Source organism: Eptatretus burgeri, chromosome 17 (assembly GCF_056783735.1).
Source record: "Eptatretus burgeri isolate ZD-2024b chromosome 17, Ebu_testis_v1, whole genome shotgun sequence".
NCBI lineage: Eukaryota > Metazoa > Chordata > Myxini > Myxiniformes > Myxinidae > Eptatretus > Eptatretus burgeri.
Genome location: NC_140977.1, coordinates 54883846 through 54905144, shown reverse-complemented (window position 1 = coordinate 54905144; position 21299 = coordinate 54883846). Strand labels below are relative to the sequence as shown.

Genomic DNA, 21299 nt, shown 5'->3' with positions numbered 1-21299 from the left:
GTAAGCTAGAAACACGTTAATTTTTTTTTTGTCGACCGGAAGACGTCATTGGAATACGTCTACATACGTCGATGTGTGTTGGGACTACGTAAAGAATTGGTTCAAAGCACGTCAAACATAAGTTAGAAATAAGTTTCGCGTAAAAAAGACATTACCGCGACGTGTTTCGACTTATGAGTAGCTTATAAGTAGCCTTTGTGGACGTGTGTAAGCGTCCACATATCGTGTGTAAAACTTATCCCCATCGCATGCGGAACGTGTGTCATACGCCGAGTACGTCGTAAAATTTTGAACATGTTTAAAATTTCTTGACGTACTCTACTTACTACAACGTATGATAGCGTACTTTAGCGTTCTACTCACGTATACCAAACTTACTCATACCGTATTTGACGTGCCCCAACGTTTTAGACACATTTTTCTTAGGTCGGCATACGCTGGCAAGATCGCCAAGGTGTGACTGCGATGTTGACACTTCCATTTCTACGGCAGTTATGATTCGAATCGTTGTGCGTCAGCCTTTTAATAGGCTACGTCACGACATCGTCGTCGATGCGTGCAACGCGCTATGCCTAATTTAGACTATCGTTGGGCATAGGTTGTGTAGGCCGACAACAGGTTCAGCATTCGTTGGTATAAGTTATCTATAACACAACGAAACATTCTGTGTCCGTTACCAATGCGTTATACATCAGACCAAGTCGCTATGAATACGTCCGAATCTTAAAAAAAAAAAACATCAAAAGTTCAACGTAAGCCAGCGTTTTAGATACATTTTAATACGTTGCCATCGCTGGATAAAACGTCAAGGTGTGATCGGGCCTTAACATTCAATTTAGATTTAAAGTTGTTCCTCAATCATAAACTGACGTTTCTAGACAGACAGACAGAAGTGAACCAATTGCGTAACACAGCTTTTCGCTTCATGTATGCGGGGTAACGACAAAGTCATGGTCACAATCAAGTAATTTCAGACCAGAAGCCTCAAGAAGGATGAGCAAGAAGCAGAGGAAGTCCAAATATCGGACAGAGAGAGGAAACTGATAGTTTACTGGAGTACAAAGAGCTCTGAATTACAGGGACCATGTCGAGGGAGGTGTTCATCCTACAGTGGAAGGCAATAGGCGAGTCGAGTCAAATCAAGTAAAAGCTGTTTTAATAATTCAAATTTCACCATCAAATGTGGATATGCCAAAGTTCAATCGGCCAAAGGGAAAAGGCACCGGGTTTAGTGATCCCAACTCTTACGCGAACGACTTTCCTTGTGAAATGTATCCAAATGGCTGTGAATGAAACTGAGTCAGTCGCCTGACCTTTTGATTGTCCTGGCAATACACCCGTGAGTGTCCGGTTTCACACATAACCGAGTCATTCAGTGATCTGTAAATCTCAGCAGAGACTCAAGATAATAACCATTTGTTTCACGCCGTGAAGTGCACGGGGCTGCAGAGGCAGTTTCATTGGCTAAGGAGTACATTCCTGGACAGGTCACTACTTCGACGCAGGATACTTGAATGGCTCATTACCCCAATAAGCTGGTACTCATTTTGCCGGCCTCGGAAGGATGATAGGCTGAATCAACCCACCTGGTGGTGTTTCAACGGAACGGCAGGGGCTCAAACTCAAGACCCTGAGATCTTAAACCAGCCACCTTCACCGTTAAGCCAACACCAAGCTCAGAGAGTCTCAGAGACTTTATAATTAAACCAGGATTGTGGAGTATAAAACCCACAACCAAGTTGTGGGGTTCAGCAGATGCCAAGCTGAAGACACACACGTCTATAGAGAATGAAAGTGAGACTTCTGGAAGAGACGTTAAGATCAGATCAAATCAAAAGCAGTGGTTATTGCCATTCATTAGCTTGGTTTGCCCTTCGGTGTACTCAAATGGCTCAACTACCTCTAGGGATCTCTCTGATTACAACAACATGACGTCTCAAAACTTCACACTGTGTCCGTGCTCCTCTTGCTGTATCGCGCAGCATCTCCAAATCTCACTTGCCATATTTGTACATTGCATCCTACTATTTCTGTCCTACTATTTGCTGAAGACACCTGGGATTATCTAATGGGTGGTCCTCCCACAGGCTCAGTTTGTGGAATGGCCCTGAACAGTGGTGAAAGGCATTCAGGAAACAGATTTGGATCATTCCTGTAACTGTCTATCATTAATGAACGTTGTTAGGAGGTCACATTGCGAGCTGTGCTATGAATACAAACGAGTAGAATGGAGGTGGAGATTGCTACGCAGGTCCCGAGCGTGTCCAGCCCTCCCCGCTCATCCTGCGGCAACTTTGATTGAAAGTCAGGATGGCACATGCAAGACCAGGTCACCAGGACCAACGCCCAGCCATCTTCGACCCCCAGACATCAATGGACAGGAAAGGAAAACCGTGGGAAAGACCTTATCAGTTGTCAGATCTGTTCCAGTATGGTGTGGCTCTTCCGCCTGGAAGATACCCAATGTTTTAGGCCTCTCTGACAATATCTCTGCCTGGCTTTTCAAATTTCCTGGTCAGTCCGGCAGACGGTTAGCGACACTTTTTAAAAGTCCCTTTTCTAACCCTTATGATGGCCGGCATCTAGAATATGTCATTCCTCGATTTGTTTTGTTCTCATCGCAATGGTTTGCGAATTTGCTTGATAACGCAGGCCCATCCGAGTACATTTTCCATCATATCGCCAACCAAGGCACCATGGTGAGTCGAGCAGTCCTGCCGTGTCACAGTGATGGTCGAATCATAAATGAAATAACCATTTGTGATCACAATTATTGATGCCAACAATGGTTCATAGCAAACTATAGTTTGGAACATAAATGAAAGAAAAGGACAGAGTAAGGGTTGGCAATCACCCCAGGGCCTGTTGGCGGATGCACGTTGCGTTTTGTTCAGCGCCAGTGTAATGGTTCCCAGATGGTGGTGGTCCGGCTGAGCAAACAGGGGGAGGTCACCATGTTCTGGGAACTGTTCTGAACGGAGACTCTTGTAAAGCCTGTTTGACGCTCCACTCAAGTTCCCATCTGTTGCATGTGAGGAGATGGAATTCCGAATTACATTGGACAACCACCTAACTCGAGCTGTTCAGCCATCTTTCTTCGTCCTCTTTTCTTTCGGTAGTATTCAGCAGAATTATTGCTTTTGAGACACGAGAGAAAAGAACACCATGGAATTCGAGTAATCTCTAATAATGATGTGACCATTTGTCCTCCTTGAGATCATTTATGGAAACTTTGGGTTGACTTTAGAACAGGCATCTGCCCTGGAAGACCAAATACACGAGTTCCACAGTTGCCGCTTGGTTGTGTTTGCATGCATGCAGTTTGATCAATCATCGAGACCATTTCCTTCAGTTGAGGAGTCACAATGGGAGATGACGCCAGTTATGAGACGTCAGTGATAGTTCTTTTGAAAAGCCATGAGTGAGCAAGCCCTGGCTCCATAATTAGCAAGAACCTTTGCAAGCCAAACTAGAACAACACTCGGTAGAGCGCAAACCTCCACAAGGCTGAACAGTTTACGTGTTGTACCCCACTGATAGGCCGGATCTGTATCTGGACCTGAACCAAAATCAAATCGCCTTGTTCATGTCACCTACCCAATTCATCCACCTAATTTTGTCTGAATCCATCCAAAACTTTTTGAGATATCATGCTCACAGACAGGGGTGAAAACATAACCTTCATCCACCTTCGGTGGCAGAGGTAATTAACAACAGAGTTTTTTTTTGTGACATTACTCAATAGCTAAATGTCTCAGAGCACCAAGAGCAAAATACTAGACAAGTACAAACGTTTCAAGATCAATGGCAAACCGTTTCAACCAACAGAATGAGACGGACATGCCTGGAAATTCAATGCTGAACAGCATGTTGGCCGTTCAGGTGTTGTCTCATTGAATGCAATGAAAAGAGAGGTGATCAAACCATATATATATAATATATATAGTATCTTTTTAAGGAGCTCTTCACCAACCATATCAACATTGATGATTCCAACAATCAGTTGATTCGCTCAGATTTTCCTCCTCCAGTAATCGTTTGAACTCCACCAAATGATAGCATTTTAAGCACCTGTCGTGTCCAATAAGTGCAAATATACTTATCAATGAAACCAATTGATAAGGTACCACGTTTTCACCTTTTCAGAGATTTTTCTACCATGGCAACAGTAAGCTCTGAACTGGAAATTGTGCTCACGTTGGAGATGTCACAGTGTGCTGACTTGTGGGGTGGAAGAAGAAGCATCTGGGTTTTGTTCACAGTCTCTCGTGGCAGGTGATCTCCATCCCAGCACCATTCAGGAAGGGATGGGGGGGAAGCTTCACCACAGGGTATGACCTCGGGGCGATTTGCGAGGCTGCTCTGTGCCGCTAAGTGGATCCGATTGACGTCAGTAAAGCTAATTTATTCCACGCAATGGGCAGAGACCCAAAACGAGGCAGCAGGGTGGGGAGGGGGTTCGACGTCTCACATCCAGGAGGTGAATCACGTGGTACAGCTGTTATGACAATTCCCTCAATCTGAGAGCATCCCACGTCTTGCGTATCGCCTTTACCAGGACAACTCGGGGTCCACACAGGCCATTGTTCACCCTGCGGTGCAGCATATGATCTACAGCAACCCAGGCGGTTGGAGGAGAGAGAGAGAGCATGTGAGTGCTCGTGAAGCAGATTCTGATAGTCCTCGTGTTATGGTTGGTGTGTCAAATCTAGTTGGCAATCTCACCTTTCAGAATTACTTGCTGGTCTTCCCAACCGTGCTGTCTACCTGTTTAACCTCAAGAGGGTCCTCTCCGACAATCACTGCACCTTCATTTCATTTTCTTCCTCTGCCCGTACTTGTTTCCTTAGATCTTATTTCTATTTATACTTTGTTGACATTTGTGGAACTCTGTTTGACCAGTGCCCTCTGTTCCTTTGATGTGGTGGATCATGGTCATGTCCTTCGGAGAGTCTCACCCTCTCTTCCCATGTCCCCTCCCTGCATGCTTTCTTGGCTTTCCTCCAGACACGGACGGTTGGAACGAACCTTTTGGTTGGGCCTGTAGTATCATGTGCTCCTCAAAAGGCTGGACGCGTCCGAGTCAGAATGAAAGACTGCAGTTCGATTCCTTGAGGTCCTTCCTTTTACACCCTTCTTTGGAATTTTTCAAATAGGTGTACTGTTCCTGTATTTCGCTCCCTCTGGTGTTAATACGTGGGACATAATAACAATTATGTACCCGTTCTGTTCCAATTCCGACCATTCCAGAAAACAATGGTATTAAGATAAATAAATAAATACAGTGGACCATATAAAAAAATAGAAAATTGGAGGGGGAAGAAATAATTAAATAACTGAAATTAAATCATTGGAAAAAAAAAAAAATATTTATTTTTAAAATCATTAAATAATTTGTTTTTAAAAATAATTTAAAAAATGAAAATTATTGAAAGATGATTAAACAATTGAAAATTTAATAATTTTAAAATGGGGAAAAATAAATAATGGAAAAATTGATCGGAATACCACGGACACCAAGACGAGACACTTAATGCCCCCCTGTGGGAACCATAAAAATGTTCCCTTGATCGACCCCATAAAGAAGGTGGGAATAATTGGGGCTGTTAAAGTGCTAGTAGTCCTTCCTGTGGTTAATGGAATGGAATGTAAATGATGGATGTTTGACATTTCGGCAGCGTAATGGTTGGAGCATCCGCTCTGAGTCTGGGAGGGTTAGGGTTCGTGGTTGGAACTCGGTCCGAGTCGTACCAAAGTCTTTAAAAATACCAAAGGTGTACACACGGGAACGACTGGTCAGCGCTGCTTCCTTGCTTGACGCTCAGAATTTATAAAGTATAGAGCACGGACAAACAACGATAGGTTGGTAATAATAGCGCAGGTTTTGATGGCCCTAATGGAAAGGGAAGTCGCATGATTGTTTTTATATCATGATGTGGTATCAATATGTCCTCAGGTCAATGGGATGTGGTTCCAGGGAGACCAAAAATAGTCCACATCATGCTTGCTGGGAAGGAAGGCGGTTTGTGGGTGTGGTGAGTACCCCTCATGAATTGTTGCTAATTTAATGCTTTCCCGCTTCTTCCTTTCACGTCACTGTCCCAAAGCAGTCCGTCTCGAGTCTTTGCCTCTTCAATGCAATTCATCAGTACTTGTGGAACAAATGGTGTCCTTGTACCACTGCATGTCGGCCTCTGGAGGTTCCTTCCTCCTTGTGTCCATGGTGTCAAAAGATCGTGCTCGAGGCATGCAGTCATCACGGCCAGATGGGATACGCAGGTCACGTGAGCTCCGTCCCCGTGTGTCCACGTGCACGGGTACACGTGACCCGACCAAGTGCATGATCCGAACCCTTCGCTCTCCAGATCTCAGGGTCACATGCATTTAAAGGGAGAGTGATCACGTGACCCCATTGGGATCCTTTTCAGTAACTTCGGTGATAAATACTCCAGCCACCCAGAAAGTATTCACACCCCTTGACTTTTTTTTCACATTTTGTTGTTACAGCCTGAATTTAAAACGGATTTAATTAAAAAAAAAAAATTGCCACCAATCGACACAAAATACCCTATAATGTCAAAGTGGCGAGTGTTGAAAGTGGAATGATTTGAAGACTGCTGTTCACCGGCGCTCTCCATCCAACTTGACGGAGCTTGAGCAAATCTACAAGGAAGAATGGGAGGAAATCCCCAAATCCAGATGTGCAAAGCTGGTACATACATACCCAAGAAGACTCGAAGCTGTAATCGCTGCCAAAAGCGCTTCGACAAAGTATTGACTCGGGGGGCTGAATATTTATGTAAATGACACATTTCTCTTTTTCATTTTTAATTAATTTGTAAAAATTTCTAAAAATATGTTTGCACTTTGTCATTATGGGGTATTTTGTGAAGATCAGTGACCAAAAATTTAAATTTAATCCATTTTCAATTCAGGCTATAACGCAACAAAATGTAACAAAAGCCGAGGGGTGTGAATACTTTCTGAAGACACTGTATGTTCATGTGTGTCCAGAGTGGTGCACAGGGTGTGTCCAACGTTTCTTTTCTTGGACAACACCATGCCAAAAATGCTGAAACTTTTTGTCGAGTTTCGACCTCAAATGTCTCGAGGATTGGATGGAAATGGCTTCTCAGAGCCCTAAGTTTTCCCCACAGATCGCTTTCACTTTCTCCACAAGCTCAGTCCATCTATCCTCGGATTTAACGGGAGTTTCTGGCAGCTCCTAAGGCTTTCATAGTGAGAGGGAAGCACACGCACAGGGAGGATGAAGTCCTCTCTGGTTTGAGTATGGGGGGGGGCTAGATTAATCCCCCTTTACTCTCCCCCCCCTTGAACTCTCCCACCCCCTTCCTTGCCCGTTCTTGCAGTGAGATCCCCTCACACTGGCCGTGGCTCAAGGCTCCGGCTGATCAAACAAAGTAGAAGAGCCAATCGGGCGCCTGGGAGAGTCCCCGAGGGAGCTTGGCGAGCATCGGGGATTGGCTGGGTCTGGCGGTTTCCCCCTATATATCCCGCTGGGAGCTGCGGCCGGTCGGTTCACCACTGCGAACACAACAAACCTTCCATCTTTCACCTCTGCCTCCAGTCTGGCTCCGTAGTCCCTGCCTAACCCACATGAGCCAGTCCAGTCGTCCTTTCTGATACCATAACCACCACGACCTTAATTAACAGCTGACCCAGAGGACCCTGTAGCTGCCCAGAGTGAGGACGCATCGCGCCATGAAAGAGCCAGGACTACAGGGTAAACCACTCTGTGACAGAGAGCCCCTGACCCAGTCTCAATCCAAGATCCAGGTCGAGTCCCACGCATCAGAGCGCTTCGCACAGATGAGTTCAGCCGTCGGGGGCGCCGAGCGCTCCTGCTATCGCTGTGTGTTGCCGTTTGGTTTGGTGGCCATGCTCGTGGGGACCGTGGATTCTGTCGTGGCCCTCACTTTGGGACCACCTACATCATCGGCTGCAGTGCTGGGCCTCTTGCTGCTGTCCTTGGGGGTCACGCTGCTGCTGTCCGGCTTTATCTGCTGCCAGCTGCAGCACTGGAGGAAAGTGCGGCGACTCCGAGCGAGTCTCATCCCGCTGGACGACGGCGGGGAAGCAGAAGAAGTAAAAACTGGTGGCCATGTGGTTTGACATGCTGCAACGAGAACTGACAATGGTGAACCTCAAGGTCTCACTCTGTCTAACAGTGTTCACCTTCTTATTACTGTCTTCGGTGTGTGGGAGTAAGGATCGAAATGCCCGAGAGTCAGGAGCAGAAACACCACCCTGGGCTCGAGAAGGCTTCAGTCGGGACTGCGACCATCCAGCCGGGGACAAATTCAGCGCGAGCATCCACGGAGACGAAGGCGGCGATATCTACATCAGGGACTCGGTCGAGTTGCAAACACAGCGAGCAGAGCATCTGCTTCCTGTGGGACTCCTGTTTGTTAACTCCAGCGGGTTCTATCACTTACCTGCTGTTAACTTGACTGGTTGTGTAGAAATCATGTTGGGACCAAAACATTGATCACGGACACACAAGGACCAAGACAGTGGTCACCGACGAACACAAGGATGATTCGTATGCCGACCGGCGTCGGATGGGTCATGGTCTATGTTCTCGGTCATAAATGACCCATTGATCATCCCTGCAGGGTATCGATGTGCCTGTTAGTCCGAGGAAGCAGATCGCCTGTCCCCATGGAGCAGGACCTCCATTAATTGGGAATACCTTGATCTCATGCCTCGTGCCGCCAGTCGTTCCAATTCGAGAAACACAACCGAGGTCTCTGGACGTTGTTGTGATGTTGCTGACAAGTTGCAGCCCCATGTCAAGTTTTGCAGTTCACCTGCACGTCCTTTCGTGCATGCAATTCACCTGCCATTCCACCACATGTACGTCCGTTCGTTCATGCAATTCACCTGCCGTTCCTCCACCTGCACGTCCGTTCGTTCGTGCTTTAACGGATTACGGGATGAACTTGCAAAAGCGTTTCACCGTTCACTGTAAAACCTCTCGACCGATTGTTTCACCCTTTGCAGCAGTTTTGTCATATTCGTTCGTGGCTGTGATGCAATCTCATTAAGGCAATTATAAAGGATGTCCATTCAACCCTCATGGCCCTTCACCCCCCCCTCCCCTGACCTCCCCCTCTCTCTCCTTTTTTCATCTCTATCCAACGAACAATCGCTATTATTCGCGTCCTATTGTGACACAGTATTTATATTTTATTTAATATCTGTGCTGTTAACCAAGGCTCGTTATTGAGTTTTACTATTCCTATTTATTTACGACTGATCGAGCCCCGATCTATATTATGTGTACGTATTTGTGAAGTCATTGGTTGAATGAAAACTTTGTGGTGGTCTCACGACGCGACGCGTTGTTGAGGGGACTCGTTCCAAGTTTTGTTCCCAATGACTCTCATCCATTAATCACACTTTTGTTTGAATTGATTTTGAAAGTATCTCCCCCCCCCCATCCTCTAAATCCACCACAATGCATATTGTCCCACAAGTCTCGTCTCCAGGGTGGAAAACAATTACTTGCTTTTCGTAATTACTCAAGTTTCTGATGAGATGTTTTTAAGAAAAAAAAATTTTAAGTTTGTTTTTGGAAAGTTTTTTTTGGGGGTTTTTTTTTTTGTACAGAATTTTTGCCTGTCGTTAAATGATTGGTTGATTATATTCATTGCATTAAATGAATACATTGAATGATTGTATTTCTGACGAACATTAAACACTTGTTTGAGGATGATGGAATGGGTGTTTCAAGCGTGTTATTCTTTCCTCCTTCCAGTTGTTGCTTTTCCGATGGAAACCACGACAAACGAGAACGGCACTCGATGGAGCGCGTACCTCTGCCGGGCTGAACATTTCACGTTTTGTATCCAAATGATGCGCTGGATCTGAACCAAAATCGAATCGGCTTGTTCTCGTCATTGAACCAACTGGTTCGCCAAGTTTTGTCAAAATCCATTCACAACTTTTTGAAATATCCCGTTCACGGACAGACAGAGTTGACAACATAACCTCCGTCCAGCATCGGTGGTGGAGGTAGTAAAGAAAACTCGCACGGGGTGCAGCATCTCGGAGGACCTTAAGCTCGCTGTCCTGTCGGTTAGCAGTTTAGCACTCGTGCAAAAAAAAAAACAAGGGAAAATTAATTACCCAGACTAAAACCAACTGTACAACTGACGGTATAGACTAGAGTATGCAAGGCGTGCATCGTATGGCGTTTGAACGGTGTCCAGCTTTGCCTCGCACCGTCTTGAAGCAGCATCCGGACGGAGGGAAGCACGTGACACGTGTGACGTGTGTGCCGCTCCGTGGGGATTCGCGGGTACCCGGTCATTGGACGAGCTCGATGGGCAATGAGTTTAATCTGGCACGTGAAGGCCCGCTGGGCAGGAAAGAGCCGTGTCGTTGTCGAGTTGGGAAGCAAATTGTTTTCCCTTTCATCCATATTGCTGCTGCGCAAGCTGGACCTCGAAATCTCTTCGGGAACCGCCTATTTAATACGTCGAGGTACGCAGCAGCGCGTGTTCGGTTGAGAAGATTAAAATTGGGAAAAGGGAAAGTAATGGAGGAGGATGGCAAAGATAAAAGGGCTCATGCCTGCAGCAGATGCAATAACTGGACCAAAGAGAGGATCAAATTCCCCAATATTATGCAGATTTAATAAATACGCGAGTACGAAGCACTCCTGGCTCTTGTAACTCCAATTCAATCGTTGAAAAGTAGAATGAACGCAACGTGCCAGGAAACGAGCCAAATAGTAACGAGCTTCATGGAGTTGAACGCAATAATCAATCAGGAAAGCAGTGAATTAAATATAAAATAAATGTATATGCACTTCTTGTACCATGTGACTGTAATCCATGGATATAACTCTTGTACCACGTGACTATAACCCATGGATATAGCTTGTATCACGTGACTATAGCCCATGCATATAACTCTTTTACCACATGACTATAACCCATGGATATAATTCTTTTACCACGTGACTATAACCCATGGATATAACTTGTTTCACGTGACTATAACCCATGGATATAATTCTTTTACCACGTGACTATAACCCATGGATATAGCTTGTTTCACGTGACTATAACCCATGGATATAACTCTTGTACCACGTGACTATAACCCATGGATATAGCTTGTATCACCTGACTATAACCCATGGATATAACTTGTACCACGTGACTATAACCCATGGATATAGCTTGTATCACGTGACTAAAACCCATGGATATAGCTTGTATCACGTGAATATAACCCATGGATATAACTCTTGTACCACGTGACTATAACCCATGGATATAGCTTGTATCACGTGACTATAGCCCATGGCTATGTATGTGACGTCAGTGGTGCCTCTTGTCATAAAAGAGAACCAAAAACAACAACCATATTTGAAGGTGAAAAATCCGTGGATAATTATTGTACGTTTGAAGGAAAAGTAGATTTTATACAAATACTGGATCACGGTTTCAGACTTGCTGTTGAACCGTTTTCGCTGTTCTGACCACCAAATAATTAAATCAGAGAGTTGGTGTCAAAGCCACCCAATGCTCGCCTGTTTATACATTTATCGTTTTTAAAAGACTAGTCTAATAATATTTTTTTTTATAAAGCATTGCAGTGAAGTCTGATCCAAATAATTTCAAAGCAACATATGTATTTGTATATTGTAATCGGTAAAAAATAGTGTGGTAGATAAAAACATTAGAAAGACAGATACAAAAAAGTTAAGTTCAAAACAGGTCAAAAATGTAAAAAATTTGAAAACTATTTTTTAATTTCAACTTCACCACTACATCAATAATATACCCCAAAGGAACGTCCATGCCAAATATCAGCATCCTAGTACACATATTAAATGAATGGCAAGCTTCTAAATAACTTGCACCAAAAACTTCTACGTTGATGTGCTACAAAAAAGTTAAGTTCAAAACAGGTCAAAAATTTAAAACATTTGAAATTATTTTTTTATTTCAACTTCACTTCACCAATAGTATACCCCAAAGGAACCTCCATGGCAAATATCAGCATCCTAGTACACATATTAAATGAATGGCAAGCTTCTAAATAACTTGCACCAAAAACTTCTACGTTGATGTGCTACAAAAAAGTTAAGTTCAAAACAGGTCAAAAATTTAAAACATTTGAAATTATTTTTTTATTTCAACTTCACTTCACCAATAGTATACCCCAAAGGAACCTCCATGGCAAATATCAGCATCCTAGTACACATATTAAATGAATGGCAAGCTTCTAAATAACTTGCACCAAAAACTTTAACATTTTCACGCTCACGCTCACGCCGGGGTATCGCGATAGCTCTCTGTTCTTCGAACAGGCGAGCTAAAAATGGTATGTACTACTTCCTTGCCTGAAATTCAGGATTCAAAAGGACGAGGCAGCGGAGGCATGCAGAAACAACCCAACATCGTTCTTCACGAATTTACAGGACTGAAGGAGGCAGATGAACCAGAAGAAGATGTGGTATTTCTGCCCTGATACATTGAAGACAATGTAACCCATAAAGAGGAATCGTTGACAGGATGGCCTAAAGGTACGCACACTCACCTCTAACCTTGTCTTTCCTGGGTTTGAAACCCGACCCGGTTTGAAACTGTCATTCTGGTGTTTCACAGGCAGTGATTCATCGACATTTGCGCCATCCCTGGGATGGACGTCACACTGGGAATCCTGTCTGCCGGCGATCGTTGGTGGACGTCGAAGACCCCACTGTGTTCTTTGTGAAGAGTAGGTGAGCTATTGCCGGCACTATGAATAAATTTTAAATTCCTGCCCTAACCTACAGGGGGCACTGCATCAGTGGCAAAGCGGCATTGACACTCACCTGTCGATGACCATTTTGAAGTGCAACCCTAGATTCAGGTAAATTACCATCAAAGCACGCTGCATCACGAACGTCCATATCCTTGGACAAGGGCCTTAAAGCCAGCTGTCTCACAGTGTGATCCTGTTTGTGAAGGTGCTACACCCCATGATATCCTGGGTCCAGGTAAAGTAAACTAAGGTGAAATGTCGAGAATGTATCAGCAGTTATGATGTAACTTCAACCGACTGATAGAATCGGTACATCGATGGTGGAAAAATGTCATGAAAACAAGACCACTTAGGGACATACTAATACACCCCGATATGGACTGGATCCTTGGAAGATCTTTGTATATCAGACTCCTTTCATAAATCCACAAGCTTTGATAAAACGTTTAATTCAAAACAAATTCAAACAGCAATGGCACAATGTAAACACAAGCAAATCACGAGTGAAAACACAGTCTTGGTGATGAACAGCAGGCGACTTATCGCCAGCACCATGAACAAACTTGATAAGTCCTCGCTTGACTGACGGATGGGACGATAATGGCAAGCCGTCTGACGCAACCGATCCTCCCGGCGCAACTGAACCTCTCTCGGCACAACCAATCCTCCCTGCACAACCGAACCTCTCAGCGAAACCGATCCTCCCGGCACAACTGAACCTCTCTCAGCACAACCAATCCTCCCGGCGCAACCGAACCTCTCGGCGAAACCGATCCTCCAGGCGTAATCGAACCTCCAGGTGTAACCGAACCTCTCGGCGAAACCGATCCTCCAGGCGTAACTGAACCTCCCGGCGAAACTGAACCTCTCAGTGCAACTGAACCTCTCTCAGCACAACCAATCCTCCCCGCGCAACTGAACCTCTCGGCACAACTGAACCTCTCTCGGCGCAACCAATCCTCCCTGCACAACCGAACCTCTCAGCGAAACCGATCCTCCCGGCACAACTGAACCTCTCTCGGCGCAACCAATCCTCCCGGCGCAACCGAACCTCTCGGCGAAACCGATCCTCCAGGCGTAACCGAACCTCTCGGCGAAACCGAACCTCTCGGCGAAACCGAACCTCCCGGCGAAACTGAACCTCTCAGTGCAACCGAACCTCTCGGCGAAACTGAACCTCTCAGTGCAACTGAACCTCTCTCAGCACAACCAATCCTCCCCGCGCAACTGAACCTCTCGGCACAACTGAACCTCTCTCGGCGCAACCAATCCTCCCTGCACAACCGAACCTCTCAGCGAAACCGATCCTCCCGGCACAACTGAACCTCTCTCGGCGCAACCAATCCTCCCGGCGCAACCGAACCTCTCGGCGAAACCGATCCTCCAGGCGTAACCGAACCTCTCGGCGAAACCGAACCTCTCGGCGAAACCGAACCTCCCGGCGAAACTGAACCTCTCAGTGCAACCGAACCTATCGGCGAAACTGAACCTCTCAGTGCAACTGAACCTCTCTCAGCACAACCAATCCTCCCCGCGCAACTGAACCTCTCGGCACAACTGAACCTCTCTCGGCGCAACCAATCCTCCCTGCACAACCGAACCTCTCAGCGAAACCGATCCTCCCGGCACAACTGAACCTCTCTCGGCGCAACTAATCCTCCCGGCGCAACCGAACCTCTCGGCGAAACCGATCCTCCAGGCGTAACCGAACCTCTCGGCGAAACCGAACCTCTCGGCGTAACCGAACCTCCCAGCGTAACCGAACCTCCCAGTGTAACCGAACCTCCCGGCGCAACCGATCCTCCCGGCGCGACCGATCCTCCTGGCGCAACCGATCCTCCTGGCGCAACCGATCCTCCCGGCGCGACCGATCCACCCGGCGCAACCGAACCTCCCGACGAAACCGAACCTCACCATCGCTCTCTTGAAAGATTGATACATTGATGACAATGAGGAGTTTAGGGTTAAAACAGATTGGTAGGAGTGGTATTATTAGCAGCAGTGGTTGGAGTAGTTACTCGTCCATGCGAAGCGAAAAGCAGGTTTAAGCAGTTGGTTAATTTCTGTCCGTCTGTGTGTCTGTCGACAAACATCAGTTTATGATCGAGGAACAATTTCATTTCGATTTAATGTTACATTTTGATCATTAATCGGAAACGAACCTGTAGTTTACCAGTATTTTGGTTCTGAATTAGTCCTGATCCAACATCCACAGAGAGGAGTGAGATAATAATTGTCTGTCTGCCTGTCTGGTGGTGAAACAAAATTTAAAACTATTCCAAACAGGAAACGTACTGTTTTTAAGGACGTTATAAAGGACACAAACAACAGGCACGAAGACATCATGTGATGTGTTTAATGAGGTGGTGTGAAAGACGCTGCATCAATGGCGGTAAACTTTTGATAATTATTTTTCTACAACCTTTAAAAATCTCAATTGTATTTCAAATGAATTATATACTTGAACCCTGTTGAACACAAATCACCTTTTTATCACTTTCAAAACAAACCCTTGCCTTTCACAGCACGTTCTTGGACAAAATAATACGGCATTTTACATCATCACGACCAATCAAATTTGCCGCTCATAGACCCCGCCCATGTCTGTTTCTCAAGACAGCGTGGGGGAAGGTGTTCTATGAACTCTCAAGCTAGTATTAGTTGTAGTGATGGGAGTGGTGGTAGTTGTCGTAGTAATAGTCGTTTTCAAGAGATTTTTTTCCACTAATTGGGAATGCCAGACAACATTAATTTTCTGAAACAAATATTGAGAGGCATGCTGACTGCGGTGGAAGGGAAGGTGAAGTGATGTTTTGGGCATGAGACCTTCTTCAGATCAGGAGCGAGAACTGAGGATTGAGAGGAAGGTGCGAGTGCCTAAACTGTGAGTGTGAGTGCAAGAGCTCGGGCGTGTGAGTAAGAGCTAGGGTGTATATGTGCGAGTGCGAAATCACTTGTGATGACGTTAGGGATGAAGGCAGGTGTGGCAATGTCAGGGTCTACGGGTGAAAAAGAGAAGGTAATCTGATGTTGAGAGAATAGGATCAGGGGTCACAGGTCCAAAGCACAAAGGAGTTGTTACCGAAGAAAAAACATTTTTCGAAAAAAATGAAGAGATCAATAAAAAACAACAATTTTTTGAATGAAAAGTTGAAAATTTACTTCTTAATTTTAACAAAAATAGGAATGAAAACAAAGCAAAAGAAGAAAAAAAACCATGAAAGAAAAGCATTTTGAATGACATTCTTCCTTCGAGGTCTTCAAGACAGCTGTTCACCACCATCCGAAACCATGATCTTTTATACCCCTGTTGACCAACCCCCAAGGCCCACATCTTTCAAAATTTCCAGTTTTCCCTCCTGAGACTTTCCTTCTGTATCCATCTTGTCCACCCCATGCATTCTCTGATACCCCTCATTCTTCCCTACACTCCCATATTTATCCATCTCTCTCTATCACACTCACTCCCACTCTCACTCTCTCTGACTCTCTCTCTCTCTCCCTTCCCCACAGTTGGTGTGTTTCCCCCTCTCTCAACTGTTCCTTTCGTTCTGTTACATCCTGATCCGTTCTATGTTCAGGCTTTTCTATGAGCCTTGACTTGGCATAGAATATATATATATATATAGAGAGAGAGAGAGAGAGAGAGGAGAGAGAGAGAGAGAGAGAGGAGAGAGAGAGAGAGAGAGAGAGAGAAAGAGAGAAAGAGAGAGAGAGAGAGAGAGAGAGAGAGAAAGAGAGAGAAAGAGAGAGAAAGAGAGAGAAAGAGAACCCAGAACCCAGAAAAGGAACAACCTGCATCGATGTAAATTAGTCTGGGAGAGGTCGGGTGTTCGATTCCAGTCATTATACCTCGTACCAAGGACTTTTAAAATGGTACGTGTTGTTTCCTCGTTTGATATTGAGTAGTGAAGGTCATTACCTAATCAAATAATAAAAGTACCGGTCAGACCCTCAAAAAACTCTAAGGGCCTTAAGACCACCTGAGGCACAATAACAACCAAAATTATAATGAGAAATAACTAGAACGGCACTCAGTCGAGTGTGTACCTCTGCCAGGTGAACAGTTTTACGTTTTGTATCCCATTGATAGGCCGGATCTGGATCCGGATCTGAACCAATATCTAATCGGCTTGTTCTCACCATCATACCAACTCATCCACCAAGTTTAGTTAAAACTCGTCCATGCATTTTGAGATATGATATATATCATTTTTGGGCCTATCTATCAATGGTGAAGAATCACTTGAAAGATTTAAAGATTCTTGCATCCAGATCTTCACCAAAATCTAATCAGTTAGTCCTTGTCACACACCCAACCTCTCCACCAAATTTCATGTGAATCTGTCTATAACCGTTTGAGATATCCTGTTCACAGACAAACAGAGAGACAGACAGACAGCGGTGAAAACATAATCTCTGTCCACTTTCATTGGCAGAGCAGAGGTAAAAAGGACATTAGACACAGGAGGAGGCCGATCGGCCCCGTGATGCCTGAGCCACACTGCCACCAAATTAAACTAGACTACTAGAGAGTTCATCGAACACCTTACCCTGCACCGTCTTGAGAAACAAGGACATGGACGGGGTTTACGAGCGACAAATTTGATTGGTCGTGATGCCGTAAAATGCCGTAATATTTTGTCCAATTACTGCTAAACGGAAAGGGTTTGAAAGTGACAAAAAGGCGATTTGTGTTCTACAGTGTTCAAGTATATAATTAAGTTGAAAGCAAATCAAGATTTTACAGGTTGTAGAAAAAAATTCTGGAAGTTTAACGCCGTTGATGCAGCGTCTTGTACACCTCCTTGTTTAACGCGTTACATTAGTTCTTCGTGCCTGTTGTTTGTGTCCTTTATCACGTCATAAACAGTGAGTTTCCTCTTTGGAATGATTTTCAATTTTGTTTCACTGCCAGACAGGGAGACCGAGTGAAACAATTTTCTCATTCTCTGTGCATGCACGATCAGGACAGATTCAGAGCCACAGTCCTGTTAAACTACAGGTTTGTTTCTGATTCGTGTTCAAAATATAACATTCAGTTGAAGTAAAGGAGTTCCTCGATCATAAAATGACATTTCTAAACAGACAGACAAGTGAACCAATTGCTTAACCCCACTTTTGACATAGCGTGTGCACGGGGTAAAAAATAAATAAATCTGTCAATTCATCAAAACTGCGATTTCATTGAGGGAGGAATGGGGATGAGAAAAGTGTGGCAGGTGCAGGAGAATAATCGGAGCATCAAAAATTAAAATGTTTAAAAAACAATTGTGGGGTTTTTTTTTGGGGGGGGGGAGGGGCGAAGGTGATTTTTCGGTGAAGAATGGACACAACTAACCATACAGTCCCTACCCCTTGACGAGACCCTCTCACAGACATCACGCTCCGCACAGATGTACCCAATCATCCGTTTTAATTAGTTTGTATTTGTTTAAATGTTTCCGATCCCGATCCCGAATAAACATCTCGAACACCTTCCCAATTACTGAAATTAAACGACCAGGTCTATAATTCCCCGATTCCTCTCTGGATTGTTTATTAAATAATGATGTTACATTATTTAATGTAACAATCCTTCGGTACCTGTCCTGTCCTGACTCCAGAAAGAACGAAGTGAACTTTCAGAGAAAGAAAAACGCTCATTGATTCCATCTAGTGGGTTCTTGGGCCAAAGTTCTGCCGTCATGCGGTGTGTGTGTGTGTGTGTGTGTGTGTGTGTGTGTGTGTGTGTGTGTGTGTGTGTGTGTGTGTGTTTGTGTGTGTGTGTGTGTGTGTGTGTGTGTGTGTGTGGGGGGGGGGAGCGAAGGGGGAGTTTCCAAAACCTTGAGGGATGGAGGAAAGGAGGCCCTCTTCAGCAAAGAAACATTTTCCCTGGAACATTTGCTTATCAAGGCAGAGATAATTCCTGAGTTCAAATAAACACCCCGGGGAGTGGAACACGATCGGGTAGACGGTAGAGGTATAAGAGAGAGGTCATGTAAGGGTCTCTGTGCTGCTCGTGCTGTGTGACTGCTATTTCATTTTACCATTCACTCTTTGTGGGGAGCAGCAGTTATTTGTCAAAACACTACCAATGCTATGGTACATATGATGGACGAAGGTTAATGGGTCGAAACATTGATGATGATGATGATGATGATGTACTATTTGGATGACTGGATGGTCCGAGTTGTACAAACAGGAAACAGGACAGGAAAAAAAAGAGAAAAACAGATTGAGATGATGATTTAGTGTTTGTGAAGTTCAATTTGCCTCATTCTTGTTTTAAGCATTGTTATTTCTACAACTCCCGGCCCAGCCACAAACTGCCATCCTGGTGTTTCACAGGCAGGGTGATTCATCAATGTGTGTGTCCTGCGGGTGGACGTTAAACTGAGCACCCTGACAAAATTCCAGCATTCGTGGCTTGCCTACTGGTGGGAAGGCAATGGCAAACCACCCAGTCAACATCATTTCTAACACAGCCGGTGGCTGCTGGTTGCATCACTGCTGGGAGCGTGGCTGCGCCACTGATGCAGTGCCCTCTGTTTCTAGTAAGCTGGTACTCATTTTGCCGACTTCAGAAGGATGACAGGCTGAGTCAACTCACCTGGTGTTATTTAATGGCACGGAAGGGGCTCAAACTTAGGACCCAAAGATCATAATCCAGCCACCTTAACTGTTGAGCCAACACCAGGCAGACTACCCAGTATACAACCCTTACCAATAATCTTATTTGGCAGCACCGAACCTGCCTTCGGGCAGAACACCAGAATACGAATCCAACTGCTGTTCATCTTTTTTCAGCCGCTTTGATTGTTACTCTGGACTCGCAGGATAATGCAGAGATGACGCACTCGCCTTTTGAGCTTAGTGTGGGTTTGATTCCTGAACCGACAATAAACTGACACTCTCATGCGGGCAGGGCATTTCATCAATGAGGGTGTTGTCCATTGAATCAGGTGTTTCGTCGGTGATCCATCTGCTATATACATCTTGTGGACGTCAAATATCCTGCACAGAGTTTTCATAAACAGTCAGCCATTGGGAGGCGGCACCCTGAAAAAATTTCAAATTCCTGCAAAGCTCCAGAGGGGCACTGCACCGGCGGCACAGCCGGACCTCAGTAAAGGCACAACCATTCGGCTAAATTCATTATTGAATCCCTATTCAACATGCGCCAACTCAACAAATGGTCATATCGTTCACTCTCAAATAACCAGAACGGCACTCGGTGGAGCGCATCCCTCCGCCAGGATGATCAGTTTACATTTTGTATCCCACTGATAGGTTGGATCTGGATCCGGACCTGAACCAAAATCGAATCGGCCTATTCTTGTCACCTACCGAGTTTTGTCATAACTCGTCCACAACTTTTTGAAATATGCTGTCCATCGATTTTGGCCCCATCTCACAATGGTGAAGGATCACTGAAAAATATTTAATTCTCATCTCCGGATCTTCATCAAAATCGAATCAATTCTTCCTTGTCACACAACCAACCTGTCCACCAAGTTTTTGTCCGAATCCGTCCACACCTTTTTGAGATATCTTGCTCACAGACAAACCGACAGGGAGACACACATCAACAGAGGCGAAAACATAACCCCCGTCCACCTCCAGTGACAGGTAATAAATAAGAATCCAGCAATTTTTTTTCCTTCAGAAAAGACAACCTAAACCCAACTTGCACGAAAAGGGTGGCTTAAAAACATGAGCCTTTGGACCCCGCCCCTCCCCATCACGAGCATGAGGTGACACCTCGTCGCGGCCAATGCGATAACAATTTCCCATGAGCCAATGAACGATTTCAAGCAAAGAACCATCAGACCACAATAGGCAGGAGTGGGGCGAGGCGAGCTCGAAAGTGGTCTGCGTCCCTCCGGTGTCGTCTTCCTCGGCTCATCGCGCGCGCGCGGCCCTGAACTTTTGCACAGGCCGGAACCGTTCACCTTCTGAAAGAGATCAGTGCTTATCCTTGTGTGAAAAGACACTCCCTGCACACCTTCGGGAATTGTAAAAAGCCACGTTTGGATAGATAAAGTGAGACATTGAACTTTCTATACATTTGCACGTTTTCAAGATGGCAGTTTATCTCAACAGCCTTCTTGTGGGAAGCTTTTTTTTGACTTGGTTCAAGCACTCCTGGAAGCTTCATGGTCATTGTACAAGTTCTGCAATAGACGGAGATTAAAGAAATACCTTTTCTTCTTGTCCAGGCCCATATAAACAAAACACAGGCCGAAATAAACAAGTTGAAATGGTTGTTAAACATCTTACATCATTTGTAAATAAACCATGACGATCAAAAATAGTTTTTCTCCATTTTGTTGCTGTTCCCACAGGCCTTCCACCCCTGCTTATGTCAGAAAGCTAACAAACAGATACTTACCATGTCGGCTGCCCTTTCCTTTAAACCATGGCTTACGACCTTCTCCGACAGATAGAGGTTTCCAGTCACTTCCCATCGGCTCGAAAAGACTCTCGAAGCTTCCATGGTGAACGTGCATGTTGTGTGTAGCTTTGGTCAG

At 45.1% G+C, this 21299-nt stretch overlaps 1 long non-coding RNA gene across 2 annotated transcripts; it reads left to right on the top strand.

Annotated features, from left to right (window-relative positions):
- The first annotated feature begins 628 nt into the window (after positions 1–628).
- LOC147010153 (uncharacterized) lies at positions 629–7726 on the top strand. Of its 2 annotated transcripts, XR_015052758.1 has the most exons (4): positions 643–4651; positions 5008–5116; positions 5957–6035; positions 7371–7726. It is a non-coding gene; the product is annotated as an uncharacterized LOC147010153 (long non-coding RNA). The 2 variants fall into 2 exon arrangements; XR_015052757.1 differs by having other exon boundaries at positions 629–4651; positions 5957–7726.
- Positions 7727–21299: the final 13573 nt, after the last annotated feature.